Source organism: Schistocerca nitens, chromosome 2 (assembly GCF_023898315.1).
Source record: "Schistocerca nitens isolate TAMUIC-IGC-003100 chromosome 2, iqSchNite1.1, whole genome shotgun sequence".
Taxonomy (NCBI): Eukaryota; Metazoa; Arthropoda; class Insecta; order Orthoptera; family Acrididae; genus Schistocerca; species Schistocerca nitens.
The window spans coordinates 1,066,907,097-1,066,932,400 of NC_064615.1; the positions used below are offsets into that span (position 1 = coordinate 1,066,907,097).

Consider the following 25,304-nt stretch of genomic DNA (forward strand, 5'->3'; position numbering starts at 1 on the left):
TAGTGGACGTAGTACAATTGAACTATTCTCCCGCCAAAATCCGCCATCTTGGATGACGTCATGCACTGTTGCCAAGTCTACATGCCGCCATCTTGGATATCGTCATCGCCGCCATCTTGAATAAATTTGGCAACAATGGGGAGTGAGGTGGCACTCTCCTTGTGCCCCTACTCGTCATACCACCGCCGTTGAAGCACAAAATTGATTCCAACAAGTTAGAGGAGGTCAATGTTAGTGAGGGAACCGTCTGCAGAACGCAGGAAGAATCGAATTTTCAACCCAAAAATGGTTCAAATGGCTCTGAGGACTATGGGACTTAACTGCTGAGGTCATCAGTCCCCTAGAACTTAGAACTACTTAAACCTAACTAACCTAAGGACATCACACACATCCATGCCCGAGGCAGGATTCGTACCTGTGACCGTAGCGGTCGCGCGGTTCCAGACTGTAGCGCCTAGAACCGCTCGGCTACTCCGGCCGTCTTTTCAACCCAGAATCCCTACTACAGGCCCAGAAATCATCAGAGAGCATCCTACATCTCGACTATGTTTCGCAAGGAAATAATCGCGGTTGCAGAGTACAACAATGGAAGCAAGTACTGTTGAGCGATAACTTGCGGTTTGGTCTACAGTTACCTGACAGTAGGGAGAGGACGTGGGGAAAGGTATTCCCCTTGCATGTTCTCATCCAGGAAGCCTTCTCAGGTTGGTTCTCTGGTGGTGCGAGCAGCAGTCGGTATGACTGCAAACTGCAAAGAGGGATTTGGTCTTCGTGGTGCATTGGAGCCTTACAGCACATCAGTGTGTGGAGGATATCCTTTCGGAACATGTTGTGCCTATCATTCCATTTATTGGTGGTGCCTTTACGCTACTGAACGACAATGCGCGCCCACAGGTGGGAGAGTTGTGCAATAGTTCTTTGATGAAGCGGAAATTCGTGCTACGGTTTAGCCTATTCGAAGCCCTGTTTGGAATCCAATTGAGCATGTATGAGATCATTTGGGGAGATTGGTCCAGTTCCATTCAGAGAGGGCCTCCTGAAGGAACTTGAGATATTTCGTAAAGGGGCAGTAAGCAAGAGCATGCCTCAAAGGGTGGAGGCTATGATTGGTGCAGGTGGAGGTAATAACAGGTTTTTGAAGACATCGAGAGAGGTCTGAAGAGAAGCGTGAAGAGTAGAAAGCCAAAACGGAGGAGCTTTACTTTTATGAACTTCCTGAGAATTTGCTTGAAACGTGAATACATTCGAGTTATTCCCGCATCTCTTGCGTAAATTGTATATCATCGTCTTCTTTATTGTTAGATATCTACATGGGACCAGAAAATATTGTAAAAAAGTGACCGGAATTTTAAAAAATGCCAAGACAATTTTTTGCTAAGAAATTGAAGTGTTGCGTTTGTCGTTCTGGTGAGTACCTACACTAATGGCCATTAAAATTGTTACACCAAGAAGAAATGCAGATGATAAACGGGTATTCATTGGACAAATATATTATACTAGAGCTGACATGTGATTACATTTTCACGCAATTTTGGTCCATAGATCTTGAGAAATCAGTACCCAGAACAACCACCTCTGGCCGTAATAACGACCTTGATACGCCTGGGCATTGAGTCAAACAGAGCTTGGATGGCGTGTACAGGTACAGCTGCCCATGCAGCTTCAACACGATACCACAGTTCGTCAAGAGTAGTGACTGGCGTATCGTGACGAGTCAGTTGCTCGGCCACCATTGACCAGACGTTTTAATTGGAGAGAGATCTGGAGAATGTGCTGGCTAGGGCAGCAGTCGAACATTTTCTGTATTCAGAAAGGCCCGTACAAGATCGAATGAAGGGTAGAGCCACGGGGTGTAACACATCTGAAATGTAACGACCACTGTTCAAAGTGCCGTCAATGCGAACAAGAGGTGACCGCGACGTGTAACCAATGGCACTCCAAACCATAACGCCGGGTGATACGCCAGTATGGCGATGACGAATACACGCTTCCAATGTGCGTTCACCGCGATGTCGCCAAACACGGATGCAACCATCATGATGCTGTAAACAGAACCTGGATTCATCCGAAAAAATGACGATTTGCCATTCGTACACCCAGGTTCGTCGTTGAGTACACTATCGCAACCGCTCCTGTCTGTGATGCAGCGTGAAGGGTAACCGCAGCCACGGTCTCCGAGCTGATAGTGCATGCTGCTGCAAACGTCGTCGAACTGTTCGTGCAGATGGTTGTTGTCTTGCAAACGTCCCCATCTGTTGACTCAGGGATCGAGACGTGGCTGCACGATCCGTTGCAGCCATGCGGATAAGATGCCTGTCATCTCGACTGCTAGTGATACGAGGCCGTTGGGATCCAGCACGGCGTTTCATATTACCCTCCTGAACCCACCCATTCCATATTCTGGTAACAGTCATTGGATCTCGACCAATGCGAGCAGCAATGTCGCGACACGATAAGTCGCAATGGCGATAGGCTGCAATCCGACCTTTATCAAAGTCGGAAACGTGATGGTACGCATTTCTCCTCCTTACACGAGGCATCACAACAACGTTTCACCAGGCAGCGCCGGTCAACTGCTGTTTGTGTTTGAGAAATCGGTTGGAAATTTTCTTCATGTGAGCACGTTGTAGGCGTCGCCACCGGCGCCAACCTTGTGTGAATGCTCTGAAAAGCTAATAATTTGCATATTACAGCATCGTCTTCCTGTCGGTTCAATTTAGCGTCTGTAGCACGTCATCTTCGTGGTGTAGCAAATTTTAATGGCCAGCAGTGTGTACAACTGCTCGCTGACGGTAGACCCATACCCAAGAACTGGAAAAGTCCGCAGGTCACACCAGCACACAAGAAAGGAAATAGAAGTAATCTGATGAATTATAGACCTATATAGGGTGACCATATTTTCTTTGGACAAAAGTGGGACTTTCATACATTTTCTTGGCCAAAAAGTGGGACAATTTTCATTTTTCATTAAATATCACTTTTAATGCTAACATTTCTTCTTCCTCTGCAAATATAGCCTTCACTGATATTTGTGTGTGTGTACAAAACCAAACAAAGGAAGGAAAGACTGGAAAGAAGTACATTTCAAGTTTTCAGAAATTTACTTATTAAGAAATGTAAAATTTACAACACAGAATGTAGAAAGACATACAGTAACAATCACTACAAAAAAAGTTCTTTGTGAACACAAGGAATTTATGGTTTTGTGGATTCCACACTGCAATCATATTTCTTCAAAGATGAAATTTCATTCAGCAACTCAGGTTTGCCTAATAGGTATGAATAGAAGTCAGTGCAACTGTATTTACTGATGTTTAAACAGGTCAGTAAAATACACTTAACGCTCCTCACCGTAAATCTATTCCTCTCATCTGTCCACTGTGACGATAGTAAGATGAAAATTCTTTCAACATTTGCATTGTGGGCAGGGAGTGAAAAGAAGTACTGCGCTATATTAAAGGATTCTCTGAGATGTTCATTACACTGCCAAGATCTGAAAAACCTACACCATTTTTCATGTGCCATCAACTGATTCCATTGTTCACTGTCTGTTTCCACTTGTTGTTTTACAAATGACTGTATATGAACTATTTCATCAAATAAGAGGCTGTCATTTACTAGAATGACCTTTTCATTTAGCCACATTAAAGTATTTTCAACTACTGACTATTCTGGTGGTTCTGTGAGCATCGTCCTGAGAATACAGAAAACTCAGCTATTCCCTGTAACCATGAGGATAAATAGTCTACTGAAGCATCATAAAACGTTGATACTGCCATGTCAAATTTCTTAACAGACTGGTCATCACAATCATTCAGCAGTTTTTTTACACTTAGTGGTACAAAATGTTCATGTTTCCTTGAATTTAGACTTGTCAAAGCTTTGTTTAAGACTGCTAATACTTCACAAACGAAATTATTCTGTTTCTCAATGCTCAGAATGGATTGGAAAACACTCATTTGTGAATGTACAAAAAGTAAATAACATTCATTTATAGGATCACTGAAAAAACTCTTTAAGATTGCAGGGCACTTTGAGTTAGACTGTGACAAAAAGTAAGATTTCAAAGGTTCATACATTTTCAAGATCCTTTCTATGGCTGGCAACAATGAAAGGCACCTTGTTTTGGAAAAGGAAAGTAAATTTTTGTAGGTGACACCAACAAATTCACAGATTTCAGTGAGTTCTGCAACACGAATAGAAAAAATATGAAAATGGTTGTACAACTTCATGACAATGCAGTCAATGTCACCAGGTAAAACATCACAAGCACTTTGAAGTGTGTTATGAACAACATGTGCTGGACAACCTATGCCAACAATGTTCGAGTTTTTTAATTTTTCTTTCAGATGTGTGAAAACATTATTACCCTCTTTCTTCATTAAACCCCCAAAATTACAATTAGTATTGTCTGCACCAAATGCAACACACTTTGGGATGACACTGAATGACTGTATAACATGAGAAAAATAATTGGAAATTGTTTGGGACTTTTCGTTCTGCAATTCATCAAGATCAAGCAATTTTGTCTGCAGTCCACCCTCACTTACAGAAAAATACTGAACTATCACAGGAAAAATTTTCTGATGCCCATGGTTGCTAGCATCAGTAGATATTGGAAAGTATTTTGCGCTGTTTGCAGCAGCTATTACCTGTTTCTGGGAATGCGGAGCTATAACATTGTTGATAATTGCTTCACACTTTGTTCTTCCACATGATACATTTTCTGCAATCTTAGAATCAGGAAATTTTTTTTTGTTTAGTTGAACACTGCAGTCATTAGAACGATAGCTTTGGTGGTGTTTAACAACATGGAATGACAGGGTTCCTTCTGCCGCAGCTACGTTTTTCTGTTCCTGTGTATTTGAAGTTACAAAATATCTCGTCATTTTTTTGCGAGGAACCTGCCGATCGAAGATTCTTCCTGTGTTTCTCTGATTCCATATGATGCTTGAGATGTTCAGCACCACCGTGAGACACGGATACAGCACAGTTACTTACAATTATTTTGCTGAACAGTCATTGTCTGTAGCAGTGAAACAAGGAAATTTCCTCTGAAGCTCTTCCGAAAACTTTGATTTTCGCTTCGGCATCGCCACGACGTGCTAGCACTTCACGAAACTGATACTGAGTGCTGACAACAATGGCAAGAAAAAGCAAAGAAAATAAGAGTACGCAACAATTATGGTGCTTAAGCTGTACATTATCAGGGGGTACCAAAGTACGGAATATCAGTTTCAATATATAGTTTATAAAATCGACACTCAGAAAATATTTTAACCACTTCGTAATCCTTGAAAATCGGGACAAATTGCTTGTTTTTTTTTTAAAAAAAAAGGTCGGGACAAATTTTTGAGCCTCAAAAAACGGGACAATTCCGATTAATCGGGACATGGTCACGCTACCTACAGGGTTATTACAAATGATTGAAGCGATTTCACAGCTCTACAATAATTATATTATTTGAGATATTTTCACAATGCTTTGCACACACATACAAAAACTCAAAAAGTTTTTTTAGGCATTCACAAATGTTCTATATGTGCCCCTTTAGTGATTCGGCAGACATCAAGCCGATAATCAAGTTCCTCCCACACTCGGCGCAGCATGTCCCCATCAATGAGTTCGAAAGCATCGTTGATGCGAGCTTGCAGTTCTGGCACGTTTCTTGGTAGAGGAGGTTTAAACACTGAATCTTTCACATAACCCCACAGAAAGAAATCGCATGGGGTTAAGTCGGGAGAGCGTGGAGGCCTTGATATGAATTGCTGATCATGATCTCCACCACGACCGATCCATCGGTTTTCCAATCTCCTGTTTAAGAAATGCCGAACATCATGATGGAAGAGCGGTGGAGCACGATCCTGTAGTACGTTTAGCTCCCTGCTTGCTTTATTCGTCGACTCCGCGAGCTACGCGTGAAACTTGCGCGCACGCGTTCAACCGTTTCTTCGCTCACTGCAGGCCGACCCATTGATTTCCCCTTACAGAGGCATCCAGAAGCTTTAAACTGCGCATACCATCGCCGAATGGAGTTAGCAGTTGGTGGATCTTTGTTGAACTTCGTCCTGAAGTGTCGTTGCACTGTTATCACTGACTGATGTGAGTGCATTTCAAGCACGACATACGCTTTCTTGGCTCCTGTCGCCATTTTGTCTCACTGCGCTCTCGAGCGCTCTGGCGGCAGAAACCTGAAGTGCGGCTTCAGCCGAACAAACCTTTATGAGTTTTTCTACGTATCTGTAGTGTGTCGTGACCATATGTCAATGAATGGAGCTACAGTGAATTTATGAAATCGCTTCAATCATTTTAATAGCCCTGTATATCACTGACATCAATTTTCTTTAGGGTTTTGGAACATTACTGCGTTCGAGCGTTATGAATTTCTTCGAAGAAAACAATCTATTGATACATAGCACGAATTCATAAAATATCGTTCTAGTGGAACACAACTGAGTCTTTATTCACAAGAAGCAACGAATCATGTTGTTAGGGGATCTCAAGCTGATTCCACATTTCCAGGCCTTTTTCACGCCGTTGTTCGCAAGCGGTTTCTAATCAGATTGTGTGCCTGTGGAGTTTCTCCGCAGTTCTGCGACTGGATTTATGATTTCCTGTTACAAAGGTCAGAGTTCGTGGTAACTGACGGGAAGTTATCGAGTAAAATAGAAGTTATATCTGACGTTCCTAAAGGAAGCGTTATGGGCACACTTTTGTTCCTTAATATATATGAACGATTTAGGAGATACGGTGAACAGCACTCTAAGATTGTTTGCAAATGATGCTGTCATTTAGTGTCTAGGACAGTCATCATAAGATCAAAACTAATTGCAAAATTGTTGAGACAAGATACCTGTTTTATGCAAAACGTGGGAATTGACTGTAAAAAAAAGAAGTGTGCGGTCCTTCACGTGTGTTCTCAGAAGAATCCTTTAGATTTCAGTTACATGATAAATCATGCAAATTTAAAGATTGTCAATTCAGTTAGATACCTGGGGATTACAGCTACGAACAACTTAAATTGCAACCATCACACAGAAAATGTTTTGGGGAATACGAACCAAAATCTGCATACTATTGTTAGAAACCTTGGGAGATGAAACAAATCGACTAAAGAGACTGATTACACTGAGCCGGTGCGTCCTCTGCTAGAGTACAGCTGCGCGATGTGGGATCCTTACCAGACAGGACTGACGGATGGACCTCGAAAAAGTTAACAGACGGGCAGCACGTTTTGTATTGTCATGAAATAGGAGACAGAATGTCACAGATATGACGGGATTAGGATCATTAAAACAAAGACTTTTTTGTTGCGGCGAGTTGTTTTCACGAAATTTCAATCATAAATTTTCTCCCTCGAATGCGACGATACTTTGTCGAGTCCCTCCTTTATAGGCGAAACTGACCATCGTAATAAATGAAGAGAAACCAGAGGTCGCATGGAAAAAAATTTTCCCGAGTGCCATTCTACAGTGCCAGGGTGAGAGATAGTCTGAAGATGGTTCGATGAGCCCTCTGCCAAAACCTCTTAAGTGTGAAGATCAGAGCAGTGATGTAGATGAAGATGTAAGCGTGATAGTGAAGTCGTCTGTATGTGTCAGTCAGTTGTGTGAACTCAGCACAGTAAGATGGGCTCACATGGTGACATGGCAGAAAGGGGCTGAAGTCTTCGGACGTGCCCATGCCCACACCGTGACTGAAATTACGCGATTTGTTGGTGTATTGACAGGTCTACAAGAAATGGCGTACTACTCGCAGCCACATTAACACGGCGTACGAAGAGTGATTGTACAAGGATTCTGGCCCACCTGGACCGGAGTTAGTTCGGGAGCTTGTGTAAAAAGGTGCAACTATTTTACATTATTATTTATGTATATAGACTGAAGCAGCGAATGAACATTTAAAATAAGGCCGGGAATCGAACCCAGATCTCTTGCTTACTAGGTAGGTGCGTTAGCACCAAGCCAACTCCTTTTTTCCATTTTGTTCGTTGTTGATCGTTGCGGATGTCACATGACATCCGTTGATGTTCGTTTTGTTTATCCTTCCACTCAGTTTTTTGTAACAGAGGCCAACCAGCTCTCTGACTGAACACAGTGAGCTACCGTGCCGGTACCTTGTGGCACAGTGGTTCAGACAACGGCGCGGATTACTCTGGCACGCCTCCCTCCTCGATCCAAATTCTCACTGCCGCCCCAGTCTACTTTAAATTCCACCATACATACGAACAGAATTGGCGAGGCTCTCCATATTCTGGAATAGCACCTTAGCATCGAATTAAAGGGGGGATCCAGCCTGAAACCCAGAAGCCGTACTTATACAAATGAAATGACTCAGTTTCAGAGACTTTACTGGTCTCACACATACACTCCTGGAAATGGAAAAAAGAACACATTGACACCGGTGTGTCAGACCCACCATACTTGCTCCGGACACTGCGAGAGGGCTGTACAAGCAATGATCACACGCACGGCACAGCGGACACACCAGGAACCGCGGTGTTGGCCGTCGAATGGCGCTAGCTGCGCAGCATTTGTGCACCGCCGCCGTCAGTGTCAGCCAGTTTGCCGTGGCATACGGAGCTCCATCGCAGTCTTTAACCTTGGTAGCATGCCGCGACAGCGTGGACGTGAACCGTATGTGCAGTTGACGGACTTTGAGCGAGGGCGTATAGTGGGCATGCGGGAGGCCGGGTGGACGTACCGCCGAATTGCTCAACACGTGGGGCGTGAGGTCTCCACAGTACATCGATGTTGTCGCCAGTGGTCGGCGGAAGGTGCACGTGCCCGTCGACCTGGGACCGGACCGCAGCGACGCACGGATGCACGCCAAGACCGTAGGATCCTACGCAGTGCCGTAGGGGACCGCACCGCCACTTCCCAGCAAATTAGGGACACTGTTGCTCCTGGGGTATCGGCGAGGACCATTCGCAACCGTCTCCATGAAGCTGGGCTACGGTCCCGCACACCGTTAGGCCGTCTTCCGCTCACGCCCCAACCTCGTGCAGCCCGCCTCCAGTGGTGTCGCGACAGGCGTGAATGGAGGGACAAATGGAGACGTGTCGTCTTCAGCGATGAGAGTCGCTTCTGCCTTGGTGCCAATGATGGTCGTATGTGTTATATCCTAGCCAGTAATGCCAACCGAGCCCGCTGCCAAAAAGGTTGGCAGCATCAAAGTCCGGACGCCGTCCGCATAAGCAGCGCCAGCGATATAGGAAATCGCCGCAAGTCTGCGCGCGCCACCGCTGGCTTCTGGCTTCTTAAGCGCTAGAGTCGCGAGCGCTAGGACAGTTCTGGATTCGCCGCTCAGTTGTATACTCGCCACCGAATTGTGTACCTGCTAGTCAGTTGTGTGTTCATCGCAGCAGAGTTGTTGTTTGTCGTCAGCCGACGCTGACCTAGCCGCTCCGACTCGAACTAGACAGATTTCTGTAGACCATGTTCACCACTGTGTTCTGAATCGTCGTTAATAAAGATAAGCACCGACTTTCATTTAATCCGAGTGTTTGGGTTTTCATCTTTGTGTTCACTGTTCCAGCGGACCGGTCGGCCCGCTATTAAAAGTGTGGCGGTGACTTCGTAGGCCGTTTCTACAGCGAAGTCTTGTCGCTACGAAGGCCGTCACAAAAGTATGCGTGTTTGGCGCCGTGCAGGTGAGCGCCACAATCAGGACTGCATACGACCGAGGCACACAGGGCCAACACCCGGCATCATGGTGTGTATCCCGTGCCACCCAACGTGCTCTAGAAGGTGTAAGTCAACTACCCTGGCCAGCAAGATCTCCGGATCTGTCCCCCATTGAGCATGTTTGGGACTGGATGAAGCGTCGTCTCACGCGGTCTGCACGTCCAGCACGAACGCTGGTCCAACTGAGGCGCCAGGTGGAAATGGCATGGCAAGCCGTTCCACAGGACTACATCCAGCATCTCTACGATCGTCTCCATGGGAGAATAGCAGCCTGCATTGCTGCGAAAGGTGGATATACACTGTACTAGTGCCAACATTGTGCATGCTCTGTTGCCTGTGTCTATGTGCCTGTGGTTCTGTCAGTGTGATCATGTGATGCATCTGACCCCAGGAATGTGTCAATAAAGTTTCCCCTTCCTGGGACAATGAATTCACGGTGTTCTTATTTCAATTTCCAGGAGTGTATATATATATAGGGTGGGGGTGAGAAAGAAGTGCACGCCAAGTCGCGCGAATACCTAAGATTTTATTCATCCAGTATTTGATAACGAGAGCACTTGCTGACTTGTAACAAGCTTTACACATAATTTCAAACCTTTTTCTCGCTTACAACATTCCACAAATTTATGAAACAAAAACGTTTATCTCTTACTAAATTTTCGCTGTTCGCTTTCGCATCAGGTACGACGTTTTAATTTATCACGTCTTTACTACTTATTGTATTCGCGACACATTTTCTGCCGGCCACTGTGGCCGAGCGCTTCTAGGCGCTTCAGTCCGGAACCGCACTGCTGCTACGGTCGCAGGTTCGAATCCTGCCTGGGGCATGGATGTGTGTGATGTCCTTAGGTTAATTAGGTTTAAGTAGTTCTAAGTCTAGGAGACTGATGACCTCAGATGTTAAGTCTCATAGTGCTTAGAGCCATTTGAACCATTTTGAACACATTTTCCATGCGATGTTCACATTTGCTACTGAGTGTATCCGCAAAATTATAACATTGTAGGACACATAGATCAGCATATATAACGTCATAAACACCGAGGTGCATGAAAAACTGGCGCATCATGCATGATGTTTAAATTTATTGATACTAACCCACTTAACCGATTTGGATGAAATTTGGTGAGGCAATAGCATGACTGTGAGGAAGGACATGGGCTGCTTTAGAGCGTATGTAGTATAAGATGCTTATTGATTTGAAGAATATTACGCAAATTGGGGAAAAATATTTACTCTTTGACTTTTGTACTTCATTAGTTTGTGAAAGAGCTTTTATTGGTTGATTTGCACTACATGATACGATTGAAAGTAATGGAATCAATGCTTACGCAGTATTCATTGTTTTTAATCCATACCTCGCCACTTCCTCAGTAGGCCCTACCATGATGCATAGATGCGCACTCCTGCCCATGCCACATGCAGAGGTAGAGTGGGCTGCACATCACAGCTGTGTTTACCCAAACAGGCAGACACCTGAGGGCTGTTGATGTTATTGCTGGTACAGTAGTTTACTTGATTGCCATCACTCAGCATAAGAAAACTACTGATATGTGAATGCAGCTGCAGGTAACAGTTAGATAGTAATATAAATTGTTGGTAAAAAAACTGAGCAAACTGTATGCTGCTTCATAACAAATGCTATTAACAATAAAATATTGCATTGTAATTATTCAAAAAATAAACTTGTATGAATAACAGGCGTTTGTTTATTATTGTAAATATTTTAAACAATCAAATGTTGAAAAATACTATATAAATAAAAACCTAAAGGCAAAAAAGAGTGAGATACAGGCGCGGCGCGCATTTTCACTTTCACCATTAGTGAGTGCCAGAATTCTCAAAAAAATGTTTGTCTTCTAATTTATTATAATAATATGATGAGAAACTAAGTAAAAGACCATAATTTCAAAGAGTATAAAATGGTTGCTCCCTATACACTGTTTGAAGCATTTGGAACGCTGCTGACGGCGTTAGTACTAGTTAGGTGGTTTCTGGCTTTTTCTGATAACAACTTGTAACACCATAGCTCTAATGCTGTATTGATTTATTTTGCTTTTGTTTCATTTAATGTTACATTGCTGTGCTTCTGTAAATGTGTTTGTTTGAATAGATAATACAAAACTGTATACTCCTTTCTTTGTTAAAACTTTGATGTCATGATTTGATTGTATGCTGTGTAGCATATCTCTCGTTTAAATGGTTTGTCCCATTTGGAGGGAACAAAACTTACTGTATATAATTGTAATTTTGTGTGAATAATTTTTTTGTAGAGATGTCAATAGGTGTAAATGTTTTGTTTTATTTAATGCATTTGGTTGCTGTTATGTAAATTGCTGATCCTAAGTGGTTCCCCTCGGGAACGGAACTGTGTAGCGCGCGCAAATTGTGGTTGGCCTAGGTGGAAAAGGTGGAACTGATAGTCAGTTGGGGACGAGCCAGCAGTCGGGACGAGCCACCGGTCGGAGACGAGCTACGAGTCCGTGCACTGCCATGTAAAAGATGCATATTGTGTTGATTCCGAGAGAGGCTTTTCCTGCTTCTTTCCAAGGCCTCGGATGGATGGATAAATAGCTGGAACTATTCTGGAATTTGTATTTATCATCGCCACCAAGAAATGACAGAGTCCAGCAATTCTGCCTGCAATTCCACCTACCAAATTGCAGTCGCCACCACATTGCGCAATCATTGCAACGTAATACTATAATGATGTACAGTGAAGGATCAGCTTAATGGACGTGCTAATGTGCTGAAATATAAGGTAATTTATATCTGAATTTATGTACCTACCTTGATTTTTCTCCTCATCATAACACCTCTCAGGTTCCTCTCCGTTTGAACTAAAGTGATTACCGAGTGTCCTTACTGAAAGTACATTAAAACCCAGTTTTCTAATTAATGCCTCTTGAACATAGTAAAGAGAAAGTTAAAGTTAATGTGGCAAGAGAGTGAGTTAAAGTTAATGATGCTTGCTGAAATAATTTTCCCAGTAAAACTGATTATTAATGTGTTGTTGCCAACTTCAAATTAAAATTTCTCAAGACTGAGGCTTATAAAGTTTTGCTTAGTAATTGACCACATTACTACCTGTTGATAATCGCAGAAAGTGAGTCAGTATCTTACATAAATGTTAATTTTATGTCTCACGGTAGTAAAAGTGGAAAATTGCATAGTAGGAAATTATATGTTCATGTTTGGTAAGTGTTTGTCTCGTGTATTAGAAGTGCATACTAATAGTATAAAAGGATCCACAGTTTGTCTATTGTGAAAGACCACTAATTATAAAAACCATATTTTCTTTAAGCCCTGAAAGTAATAGTGTGTTTCGATATCTCTTATAATTTTGCAAATAGTTTCTGCTGCTCTAACAGTTAGTTTCAATCTTACTGTAAACATATGTATGTGTCAGAGTTCATTGCACTCGCGTGTGGCCAAGTATAGGTTGTGTTTATTTATTAGTTTCTAATAACTATTTTCTTGAACGAGAATGTTAATCATTCTCTTGCCTAGTTAGGCTGGCGACCGTTTTCTTTATCAGTTAGACAGTGCAGATAGGCAAAAATTTTGTTTGTTACTGTTCGAATATCTACGTAATTCTGATTTACACTTCCGATAAGCCACCTCCGTAAGGTACAATACGGTCAACATAATAAAATTCCTCTCAGAGGGTAACACTGTTCTGATGCGTTATACCATAATTACTATAACAAAATAATTCTGTTTTGCAAACTGCCTCCAGCTTCGAGGTTATGATATAGCAATAGCAGACAGGGAGTGTTATAAACTTATATTGCAAATAACGCATAAAAAGGTTTTGGCTGGTATAAGGTTCTGCCAAACATTACATTTCGCGACATGTCTGAAAGTTGCCCCTCACGTCCTACAATCTAAACTTACTGACTATATGCTTCTGTTTAAGTCATCACTTGGTAGTATAAAATGCTGCACTTTATTGTTATGGGCTCCTGGACTAACCCGAGTGTCTCACCTAGTCAATGACTATCGGTTTCAAACCTGACAGAAATTGTTGCTTTCAGTGAGTGCAGGTACATCCCAGCCAGTATCCAAAGAGAACTGCATGCAACGGATATTCAGAGTTGAGTGCCTCGCAAAAGAACATTTGCTCACAGGGGTACACAAGGCTGCCCGTCTTCAGTTGACTAACAACACGGAAACCGGGCACTAGTTGACTGGAGGCTTGTAATGTCGTCCGCAGGGGCGCAATTTCGCATAATATTTTTTTCCGCAGATGATACAAGGTATCGTGTGCAACGACAGCCTAACAAGGTGTTAAACCTGCAGTGTAATAAAGGAGACCAGAGGAGATTCTCTGTTGGTTTGGAGTGTTCTTCGTACCATAACTTGGGACCATACGTTCAGGCTGATAGGAACAGGAACTACTTCTTCTTGTGCCTTTGTCTGTATCGACGCAAGACTCACATGGTTATTAGCGGATAAAGCACACTTAGTTTAAGAGGTGGTCAGATGACTTTCCCGTCGCCACCCCTAAACCTCCTGTGTCTTCCCCAGGACACAGTATGTGTGCCCCACCTGTCTACGTGTAACTGTTGCTCATACGAAGGTGAGCGAAAGCTTTTTTTTAAATATTTGCGAATCATTTAACTGTGGCGGGACTGTAGCGTGCGTGATGCTGTGCCCTTATACAGGGTGTTTCAAAAATGACCGGTATATTTGAAACGGCAATAAAAACTAAACGAGCAGCGACAGAAATACACCGTTTGTTGCAATATGCTTGGGACAACAGTACATTTTCAGGCGGACAAACTTCCGAAATTACAGTAGTTACAATTTTCAACAACAGATGGCGCTGCAAGTGATGTGAAAGATATAGAAGACAACGCAGTCTGTGGGTGCGCCATTCTGTACGTCGTCTTTCTGCTGTAAGCGTGTGCTGTTCACAACGTGCAAGTGTGTGTGGACAACATGGTTTATTCCGTAGAACAGAGGATTTTTCTGGTGTTGGAATTCCACCGCCTAGAACACAGTGTTGTTGCAACAAGACGAAGTTTTCAACGGAGGTTTAATGTAACCAAAGGACCGAAAAGCGATACAATAAAGGATCTGTTTGAAAAATTTCAACAGACTGGGAACGTGACGGATGAACGTGCTGGAAAGGTAGGGCAACCGCGTACGGCAACCACAGAGGGCAACGCGCAGCTAGTGCAGCAGGTGATCCGACAGCGGCCTCGGGTTTCCGTTCGCCGTGTTGCAGCTGCGGTCCAAATGACGCCAACGTCCACGTATCGTCTCATGCGCCGGAGTTTACACCTCTATCCATACAAAATTCAAATGCGGCAACCCCTCAGCGCCGCTACCATTGCTGCACGAGAGAAATTCGCTAACGATATAGTGCACAGGATTGATGACGGCGATATGCATGTGGGCAGCATTTGGTTTACTGAAGAAGCTTATTTTTACCTGGACGGCTTCGTCAATAAACAGAACTGGCGCATATGGGGAACCGAAAAGCCCCATGTTGCAGTCCCATCGTCCCTGCATCCTCAAAAAGTACTGGTCTGGGCCGCCATTTCTTCCAAAGGAATCATTGGCCCATTTTTCAGATCCGAAACGATTACTGCATCACGCTATCTGGACATTCTTCGTGAATTTGTGGCGGTACAAACTGCCTTAGACGACACTGCGAACACCTCGTGGTTTATGCAAGATGGTGCCCGGCCACATCGCACGGCCGACGTCTTTAATTTCCTGAATGAATATTTCGATGATCGTGTGATTGCTTTGGGCTATCCGAAACATACAGGAGGCGGCGTGGATTGGCCTCCCTATTCGCCAGACATGAACCCCTGTGACTTCTTTCTGTGGGGACACTTGAAAGACCAGGTGTACCGCCAGAATCCAGAAACAATTGAATAGCTGAAGCAGTACATCTCATCTGCATGTGAAGCCATTCCGCCAGACACGTTGTCAAAGGTTTCGGGTAATTTCATTCAGAGACTACGCCATATTATTGCTACGCATGGTGGATATGTGGAAAATATCGTACTATAGAGTTTCCCAGACCGCAGCGCCATCTGTTGTTGAAAATTGTAACTACTGTAATTTCGAAAGTTTGTCTGCCTGAAAATGTACTGTTGTCCCAAGCATATTGCAACAAACGGTGTATTTCTATCGCTGCTCGTTTAGTTTTTATTGCCGTTTCAAATATACCGGTCATTTTTGAAACACCCTGTAGGATGAGACGTGGAAGGACTGGACGAGTGGGTGTATTGAACATCACTCTTTAAAGATTACAAGATTGAACAGCATTTATTAATAACAAAAGGAAACTTCAAAACAAACGCAGCATGAAGGAAAGCAAAATCAACTGTGAAATATGAAATGGGAAAATTGAAGCAGATTCAAATGGCTCTGAGCACTATGGGACTCAACTGCTGTGGTTATCAGTCCCCTAGAACTTAGAACTACTTAAACCTAACTAACCTAAGGACATCACACACATCCATGCCCGAGGCAGGATTCGAACCTGCGACCGTAGCAGTCGCACGGTTCCGGACTGCGCGCCTAGAACCGCGAGACCACCGCGGCCGGCAATTGAAGCAGAACTAAAATTTCTAATTTCATATCGGCTTTCAAGCAGCAGTACAGGAAGTCAGGTTTCAACAGAGCAGAAAGCACTTTAAATACCCTGAAGCAAACAATAAAAGCCACAACACATTAGTGAAACAACAGATTTCCCAGAACCAGGCACGAAAGCCTCAGATCGTCTCCGCAGCCGAGGAGCGTGAACGAGATTGGCCCTGACGTCACCGGGGACAAGCACGCCTCACAACAGTCTGTCCGAGACACCCACATTAGCTGCTTCTGAAACACACAGTACAAATTTTAAAACAAAGAGCAGATACATATAAAAATACTGCAGGAATTTGCTGACCTCAGAGACTCACAGACTGAAACTTCTTTGTTTGGGTCCACGGAGATAAATGAGTAGGTGAAACTTCTTTGTGTTTACTTAAACTGCTTAGTGCGACTGAACCTACTGTCTCGTTACTTATTTTTAACATTTCAACACTGACCTACAGAATTTTCCCTGACAAAGACAACTCAAACTTAGCCTATCCATTTATTACCCACAATATACAAACCCAACGCTATCAGACTTTTCTTCAATGACAACATGACTTCAAATAATTAACTCAAAAGAATGGCCCTGAATTGGAAGAAAACCTATAAATAACCCACACTTCTTCATAAGTCACTTACCTCACAGAAAACCTACATAACACGAACTACAACAAAAAGCAGCTACAGCCAGCTAAATAAAAAGATTCTAACTACTGTATGCTCTAACTACTAAGAGGCATCTGGTTAGCAAAAGAAAGATTTTGTTGAAGAGCAAACAATGTATTTAGCAGATTTTACCTTATTCAAGTGACATCCAGTTCCAAAAATTATATAGTCGTCAATAATTCCACTACCCAAACATTACCAACTACATCCATTTTCATCTTACAATGCATGTCCTACCAAACACCGAGTCTCCATGAAGGACACGTGTCAAAGCCCTCCACTCGCTGTTAACTGCTAGTCTGTCCAATCGCAGAGTCTCTTACTCAGGGCGCAGAGCGCTGTTAGCGATATCAATTACAATCTATAGCGCTGCCAACATACAAATATACAGGGTTATTACAAATGATTGAAGCGATTTCACAGCTCTACAATAACTTTATTATTTGAGATATTTTCACAATGCTTTGCATACACATACAAAAACTCAAAAAGTTTTTTTAGGTATTCACAAATGTTCGATATGTGCTCCTTTAGTGATTCGGCAGACATCAAACCGATAATCAAGTTCCTCCCACACTCGGCGCAGCATGTCCCCATCAATGAGTTCGAAAGCATCGTTGATGCGAGCTCGCAGTTCTGGCACGTTTCTTAGTAGAGGAGGTTTAAACACTGAATCTTTCACATAATCCCACAGAAAGAAATCGCATGGGGTTAAGTCGGGAGAGCGTGGAGGCCATGACATGAATTGCTGATCATGATCTCCATCACGACCGATCCATCGGTTTTCCAATCTCCTGTTTAAGAAATGCCGAACATCATGATGGAAGTGCGATGGAGCACCATCCTGTTGAAAGATGAAGTCGGCGCTGTCGGTCTCCAGTTGTGGCATGAGCCAATTTTCCAGCATGTCCAGATACACGTGTCCTGTAACGTTTTTTTCGCAGAAGAAAAAGGGGCCGTAAACTTTAAACCGTGAGATTGCACAAAACACGTTAACTTTTGGTGAATTGCGAATTTGCTGCAAGAATGCGTGAGGATTCTCTACCACCCAGATTCGCGCATTGTGTCTGTTCACTTCACCATTAAGAAAAAATGTTGCTTCATCACTGAAAACAAGTTTCGCACTGAACGCATCCTCTTCCATGAGCTGTTGCAACCGCGCCGAAAATTCAAAGCGTTTGACTTTGTCATCGGGTGTCAGGGCTTGTAGCAATTGTAAACGGTAAGGCTTCTGCTTTAGCCTTTTCCGTAAGATTTTCCAAACCGTTGGCTGTGGTACGTTTAGCTCCCTGCTTGCTTTATTCGTCGACTTCCGCGGGCTACGCGTGAAACTTGCCCGCACGCGTTCAACCGTTTCTTCGCTCACTGCAGGCCGACCCGTTGATTTCCCCTTACAGAGGCATCCAGAAGCTTTAAACTGCGCATACCATCGCCGAATGGAGTTAGCAGTTGGTGGATCTTTGTTGAACATCGTCCTGAAGTTATGACTGTTATGACTGACTGATGTGAGTGCATTTCAAGCACGACATACGCTTTCTCGGCTCCTGTCGCCATTTTGTCTCACTGCGGTCTCGAGCGCTCTGGCTGCAGAAACCTGAAGTGCGGCTTCAGCCGAACAAAACTTTATGAGTTTTTCTACGTATCTGTAGTGTGTCTTGACCATATGTCAATGAATGGAGCTACAGTGAATTTATGAAATCGCTTCAATCATTTGTAATAGCCCTGTATAAACAGGCTACTTACAAGGCTAAGTCAAGCAATTTATTTTTCTCTCGGCAGTTCATAAAAACAACCAGTATGTACACTAAATACAATGTCCAAACCTCAATCAGCATTCGCACTCTTGAGCAAGGATTCAACATCCAGGAGAGTACCCAAAGCATACGACAGAAAGTGCAGTTATTGGTACACGACAAACAGAATGCATCTAACGCGCGCCGCGCGGGGTAGCCGCGAGATAGTAAGGCGTCTTATCACGGCTCCCCCCTTCGGAGGTTCGAGTGCTCCCTTGGGCGTGGGTGTATGGTGTATGTGTTGTCCATAACGTAAGTTAGTTTAAGTTAGATTAAGTAGTGCGTAAGCTTAGGGACCGATGACGTCTGCAGTTTGGTCCCATAAGACCTACAAATTTCTATTTTTTTTTTTTTTTCTCATACGCGACGCAAACTAAATCTTACAGTACTGGCCATTAAAATTGCTACACCACGAAGATGTGCTACAGACGCGAAATTTAACCGACAGGAAGAAGATGCTGTGATATGCAAATGATTAGCTTTTCAGAGTATTCACACAAGGTTGACGCCGTTGGCGACACCTACAACGTGCTCACATGAGGAAAGTTTCCAATCGATTTCTCATACACAAGCAGCAATTGATCGGCGTTGCCTGGTGAAACGTTGTTGTGATGCCTCGTGTAAGGAGGAGAAATGCGTACCATCACGTTTCCGACTTTGATAACGGTCGGATTGTAGCCTATCGCGATTGCGGTTTATCGTATCGCGACATTGCTGCTCGCATTGGTCGAGATTCAATGACTGTTAGCACAATATGGAATCGGTGGGTCCAGGAGGGTAATATGGAACGCTGTGCTGGATCCCAACGGCCTCGTATCACTAGCAGTCGAGATGACAGGCATCTTATCCACATGGCTGTAATGGATCGTGCAGCCACGTCTCGATCCCTGAGTCAACAGATGGGGACGTTTGAGCAAGACAACAATCATCTGCGCGAACAGTTCGACGACGTTTGCAGCAGCATGGACTATCAGCACGGAGATCATGGCTGCGGTTACCCTTCACGCTGCATCACAGACAGGAACGCCTGCGATGGTGTTCTCAACGACAAACCTGGGTGCACGAACGGCAGAACGACATTTTTTCGGATGAATGCAGGTTCTGTTTACAGCATCATGATGGCCATGTCCGTGTTTGACGACATCGCTGTGAACGCACATTGGAATAGTGTATTCGTGACGGTATGGGGTGTCATTGGTTACACATCTCGGTCACCTCTTGTTCGCATTGACGCCACTTTGGGCAGTGGACGTTACATTTTAGATGTGTTACGACCAGTGGCTCTACCCTTCATTCGATCCCTGCGAAACCCTACATTTAAGCAGGATAATGCACGACCGCATGTTGCAGGTCCTGTACGGTCCTTTCTGGATACAGAGAATGTTCGACTGCTTCCCTGGCCAGCACATTCTCCAGATCTCTCACCAATTGAAAACGTCTGGTCAATGGTGGCCGAGCAACTGACTCGTCACGATACGCCAGTCACTACTCTTGATGAAATGTGGTATCGTGTTGAAGCTGCATGGGCAGCTGTACCTGTTCACGCCATCCAAGCTCTGTTTGACTAAATGCCCAGGCGTATCAAGGCCTTTATTACGGCCAGAGGTGGTTGTTCTGGGTACTGATTTCTCGGGATCTATGCACCCAAATCGAGTGAAAATGTAATCACATGTCAGTTCTAGTATAATATATTTGTCCAATGAATACCCGTTTATCATCTGCATTTTTTCTTCGTGTAGCAATTTTAATGGCGAGTAGTGTATTTAACAGTTAGTAAACAACTCTCACTTGAGCGCTAAGAAGGAAACGGTTAAATTTCAGCGCTAAGTGCTAAGACGACCTATTAGTAACATTAAATTTGTAACGCAGCAAAACGTTTACACATATGCATGACGGGGGAAAATATTAAATGTGTAAACAGTAAACACACTAGGAGGAGTTTCCCCACGGGAGACTGGCCTTAGCCAAACACGGCGACAGGTTCCAGTCGCAATAATAATGGCTTGCCGTGAGGAAAGTTCACTTCCCAAACATCATACACTAGCGAGCTCGTACTTAGACAAACACACCGGCAGGGGCGCACAAGGAGGATTGGTTGACATGACAACCACGTTAGGAAGTACGAGACATGAGAACTGAGTTTTAGCGTAACTTTCCAGGTGCTGCTCAATCAGTCTTCTAAATGAAGGCTGGCAGGAAGCCTGCTTCTGGCTGCAAGCATATGGCCGCTATCGTCCCTGCAGCTGGAAAGCAACAGCCAAATGCGCCCCTGGAGCCTGCAGCGGTCCGCTGCTGCCATCTGTCGTCTCCCGGCTCCGTACCGTCGCGTCGCGCTGTTCTGATCTTCTAACTCGCTGTTTTTCAACTGCCGCCAAAGACACGCCCCGCGTATCCGACGGCCCAGCACAACGACAAATTCAGAACTAATTAAAATGAAATGAACACCCTTAGCTGCTTGCAGGCGTTGACATACGTCAACGGGGACAGATGAAAATAAGTGCCCCGACCGGGACTCGAACCCGGGATCTCCTGCTTACATGGCAGGCGCTCTATCCATCTGAGCCACCGAGGACCCAGAGGATAGCGCGACTGCAGGGATTTATCTCTGGCACGCCTCCCGCGAAACCCACATTCTCAACGCATTGTCCCGCACTACATTCGTAGTGCCCCCGCCCATTATACTCATTACTCGCGGCGCGTTGCCGATTCCCGTATGAAGAAGAAGATGGTCAAGTGGCCGGTGAGCCTTAACTATATATAAATTCAGGACCCCCTGGAACGGTCCAAGCCACCCAGCGCAGGTATCAATGACCGGACACACCCGACCGCTTGTTTTCCACACTACTTCCTTCCTGCTCGCTGTTTCCATTTGAAGGGAGAGACAGAGAGCGCGTTCGCGGCCGCCACAGACTCAGGGCCGACTGCACCGACGCCGATTAAAATTTAACCGCCGTCAAGTCAGCATTTAACCCTGATTAACTCGATATTCGGCTGCACCAACCTCGATCAAAGTTAATCAAGGGATTTGATCACGATTAAAGTTAACCGAGCTCGATGGGTCAGTTATCTTGAATTCATCGCGGGTAACCTATTGTAAACACGTAACACGGCAGGGCTTTTTGACGTTTTACATGGCATAGAAGACGAAGAAATGCTGTATCTTCAACATATAAATCGTCGTAACCGTGTTGGTGTACTTGCGGAAAGGGGAAATCCTTTCGAGGATTACGGTGATCGGAAATTTGAAGAGATGTTTCGTCTTTCAAAAGAAACAGTGTGGTGGCTATTGGATCACATCCACCATAGGTTAGAATTTCCAACTTACCGAAATAATCCTGTCTCGCCCATGAAGAGACTTCTGATGACATTAAGAGCATATGCAACTGGAGCATTTCATATAGTTCAAAAATGGCTCTGAGCACTATGGGACTGAACTGCTGAGGTCATTAGTCCCCTAGAACTTAGAACTAGTTAAACCTAACTAACCTAAGGACATCACAAACATCCATGCCCGAGGCAGGATTCGAACCTGCGACCGTAGCGGTCATGCGGTTCCAGACTGCAGCGCCTTTAACCGCACGGCCACTTCGGCCGGCATTTCATATAGTAATTGGTGATAGTGATAATGTACATTCTACAACGGCACAAAGAATAATAAGTGAAGTGTCGGCAATCATAGCAACAATGTCTCGTCAATACATAAAGTTTCCTTCTCGAGCGGAAGTACGCTCTGTGATGGATGGTTTCATCACACTGGCTGGATTTCCTGGAGTCATTGGTACAGTGGATTGCACTCACATAAGGATTCAGTCACCTGGGGGAGAGAATGCAGAACTTTTCCGCAACAGGAAATCACATTTCTCCTTTAATTGTCAAACACTCAGCTACCACAATTTAATAATACGGGACGTTGTGGCTCGGTGGCCTGGTTCTGTGCACGCTAGTACAATATTTCGTAATTGCGCCCGAAGGGCACAGTTTGAAAATGGTGAAATACCAGTCGGTCACTTACTGTGCATGCAGACCTTATTTATTGACACCACTTTCAAATCCACAGAGTGGGGCGGAGCACCGATATAATAGGACTCACATTACAACAAGGAACACTGTGGAGGGACAATATGGTTTGTGGAAGAGGAGATTCCCCATTTTATCTATGTGAATGAGGTGTGATCCACAAAAGACAATGGCAATTATAGTGAGTACAGCTGCCTTGCATAATATTGCAAGGAGCACAAGCAAGGAAGGGGCACCAGAAGATACAGAAATTTTGCAGCTGCTGAGGCTATCACGTAGCGAGAGGGGCCCCACTAAAGACGATAATGAGCCAAAGCCTCCCTGTCAACAAATGTATCGTGATGACACATTACCAGGACGAACAATTCGTCGCACTATAACTGATGAACAGTTTCACTGAGGTAAACTGTTACTTAATACATGTAAAATATGTAATTATTTTTATTTGAAATTATTATAGTGCACAAATAACAAGATGTTTTTTTAAGCATTTGCATTACATTCGGTAGAATTCTTCCGTTTCCAATATTTTAATTTTCCTTCCATGCCAAAATTCTGAGATTTTTTATTCTCATTTCTTTCATATGTTCTCTCTTCATCATTTCCAGCTGCTGCTGGAGTGCTTCCACCTTCTTCTGCATCACATTGTCCAGTGCAGAGGAGGATGTTGGTTTACGTCTCGGTGGCATCCTTCTCCGATTACATGTTTCTTGTGTTCCTACACTTGAAGGTTTGGAGAAGGATTGTTGAACATTCTCAATAACAACCGGTGCTGGGAGCAGGCTCTCGCCAGTTTCAGCAGCAATTACAAGTTGCATTACTGTTTGTGGTACTGCTGGCATCGCCAACTGCTCCATCATCAACTACATGTACATTTACATCCATTATTAGACTGTTCTGTCCATCCGAATCAAAGGTATTTTCCAGTGGCTTCAATGATGAGCCAACTATTTCCAGTAGTTTTGCCTCGTGTGGACTTTTTAGGTCCTGGTACTACCTTCCCTTCTGTTTTATAGACTTGAACCTTCTCTTCAACCAAATCCTTCTGCTACCTCCTCTTCATATTCTCGTAATATGTTTTAAGCCTTTCAGGCCTTTTTGTTACACCTGAAATGGATATTTTTGTAGTAGCTGATATGTTTTTGCGTGTATCTTGAATTGTAATTCAGTATTAATCTGAGCACCATGAAAAATAGTGTTTTAATCTACATTAGTACCAGATATTTATTGATTTATGATGCAAATAAAATTTAATCTTACCTGGAGCTGAATTAAATTGTGTTGCTATATTTTGCCATGCATCCAGTTTTTCTCTAACTGTACAACCATCCGTCTTTTTACACTCTAATATACTTGAATTGGAGGCATCAAACTCCAAAACTATGTCTACTTCGAATCTGGAAAAATTGGGCGTCATTTTCTTGTTCTCCATAGTGCAGTAACAACGCTCACTTTACGCCAACGATATGAAAGGCGCGCGTAAGTACCACAGACCAAGGCGGTTACAACACCCTTGCATGTATATGGGCACTTTCCTTTGTAACACACCGCGGTCAAACTCCCAATTAGCTAACCGCGTTTTGATAATCGGCGTTCCACGTTGGTGCGGCACAGAGACAACTTAATCGTGATTAAGTTTTAACCTTGATCACGGGCCCCTCGGTTATTTTGCTTTTTAATCGGCGTTGGTGCAGTTAGTCATCAGTACCGTAACCGCTCCCTCTCTGGTCAAAGATCAACCCACTTGCAAAGCCGGCCGCGACCTATCGACTCGCGACACGTCTCAGTGGCTTGGATACCAGCCTGGTTTTCGTCTAGTGGGATGTGGAAAATCGCCTAAAAACCAGGGATGTGTGTCAACACGACTCCAACTGTTCGAACAGTTTACGCGACAGATCGGGAACTCTCGGGTTCTGTTCGATCTTTTCTAATTTCCTATGGATTTTGACAATAAAAATAACTGTGAAACACCGTCTGAAATATCTTCAGGGACGTAGGTCACGTGTAACAACGGCAACTAATAGATAATAAAAGATTGAAATCATAAATCTGTATAATTCTCGAGCTTTCGGTCTTCCTGCTATCTGGTGAGGTCTGCTGGTACTATCTGCAAGACGGGTCACTCCGCTGTAATCTACAATCACTTTATTACGATACATTTCATTTTAATTCTTGATTGTTTGTCTCGATTGTTTCATCTGAATTTTGCTGCGTAATTTTCAAACTGATTAAAACTAATAAAGTTTTTACCTGTTATTCAAATATGTGAACAAGGACTGAATATCTCAGTTCAAACCTACTTGGTAAATCATTACCGCCTTTGATAATCAAATAATATATTATACTGGGTTCAGCCAAGCCATATTTTTTGGAGCACAACATTTCAGTTTTACACTCAAAAACACCCGCTATGATCGCCGTTCTTGCAGCCTCGGTACGTGGCCGTGGCTGCGGAGCTTGTCGTTAACTTTCTGCCTTCAACACAAGCGGTTTACAAAACCGTACCTGCTCTATTTCATTTATTGTACACTGTGCAAGAAC

At 43.8% G+C, this 25,304-nt stretch overlaps 1 non-coding gene across 1 annotated transcript; it reads right to left on the bottom strand.

Moving 5' to 3' along the window:
• Positions 1-21,244: 21,244 nt before the first annotated feature.
• Trnat-ugu (transfer RNA threonine (anticodon UGU)) lies at positions 21,245-21,318 on the bottom strand. Its single transcript has one exon. It is a non-coding gene; the product is annotated as a tRNA-Thr (tRNA).
• Positions 21,319-25,304: the final 3,986 nt, after the last annotated feature.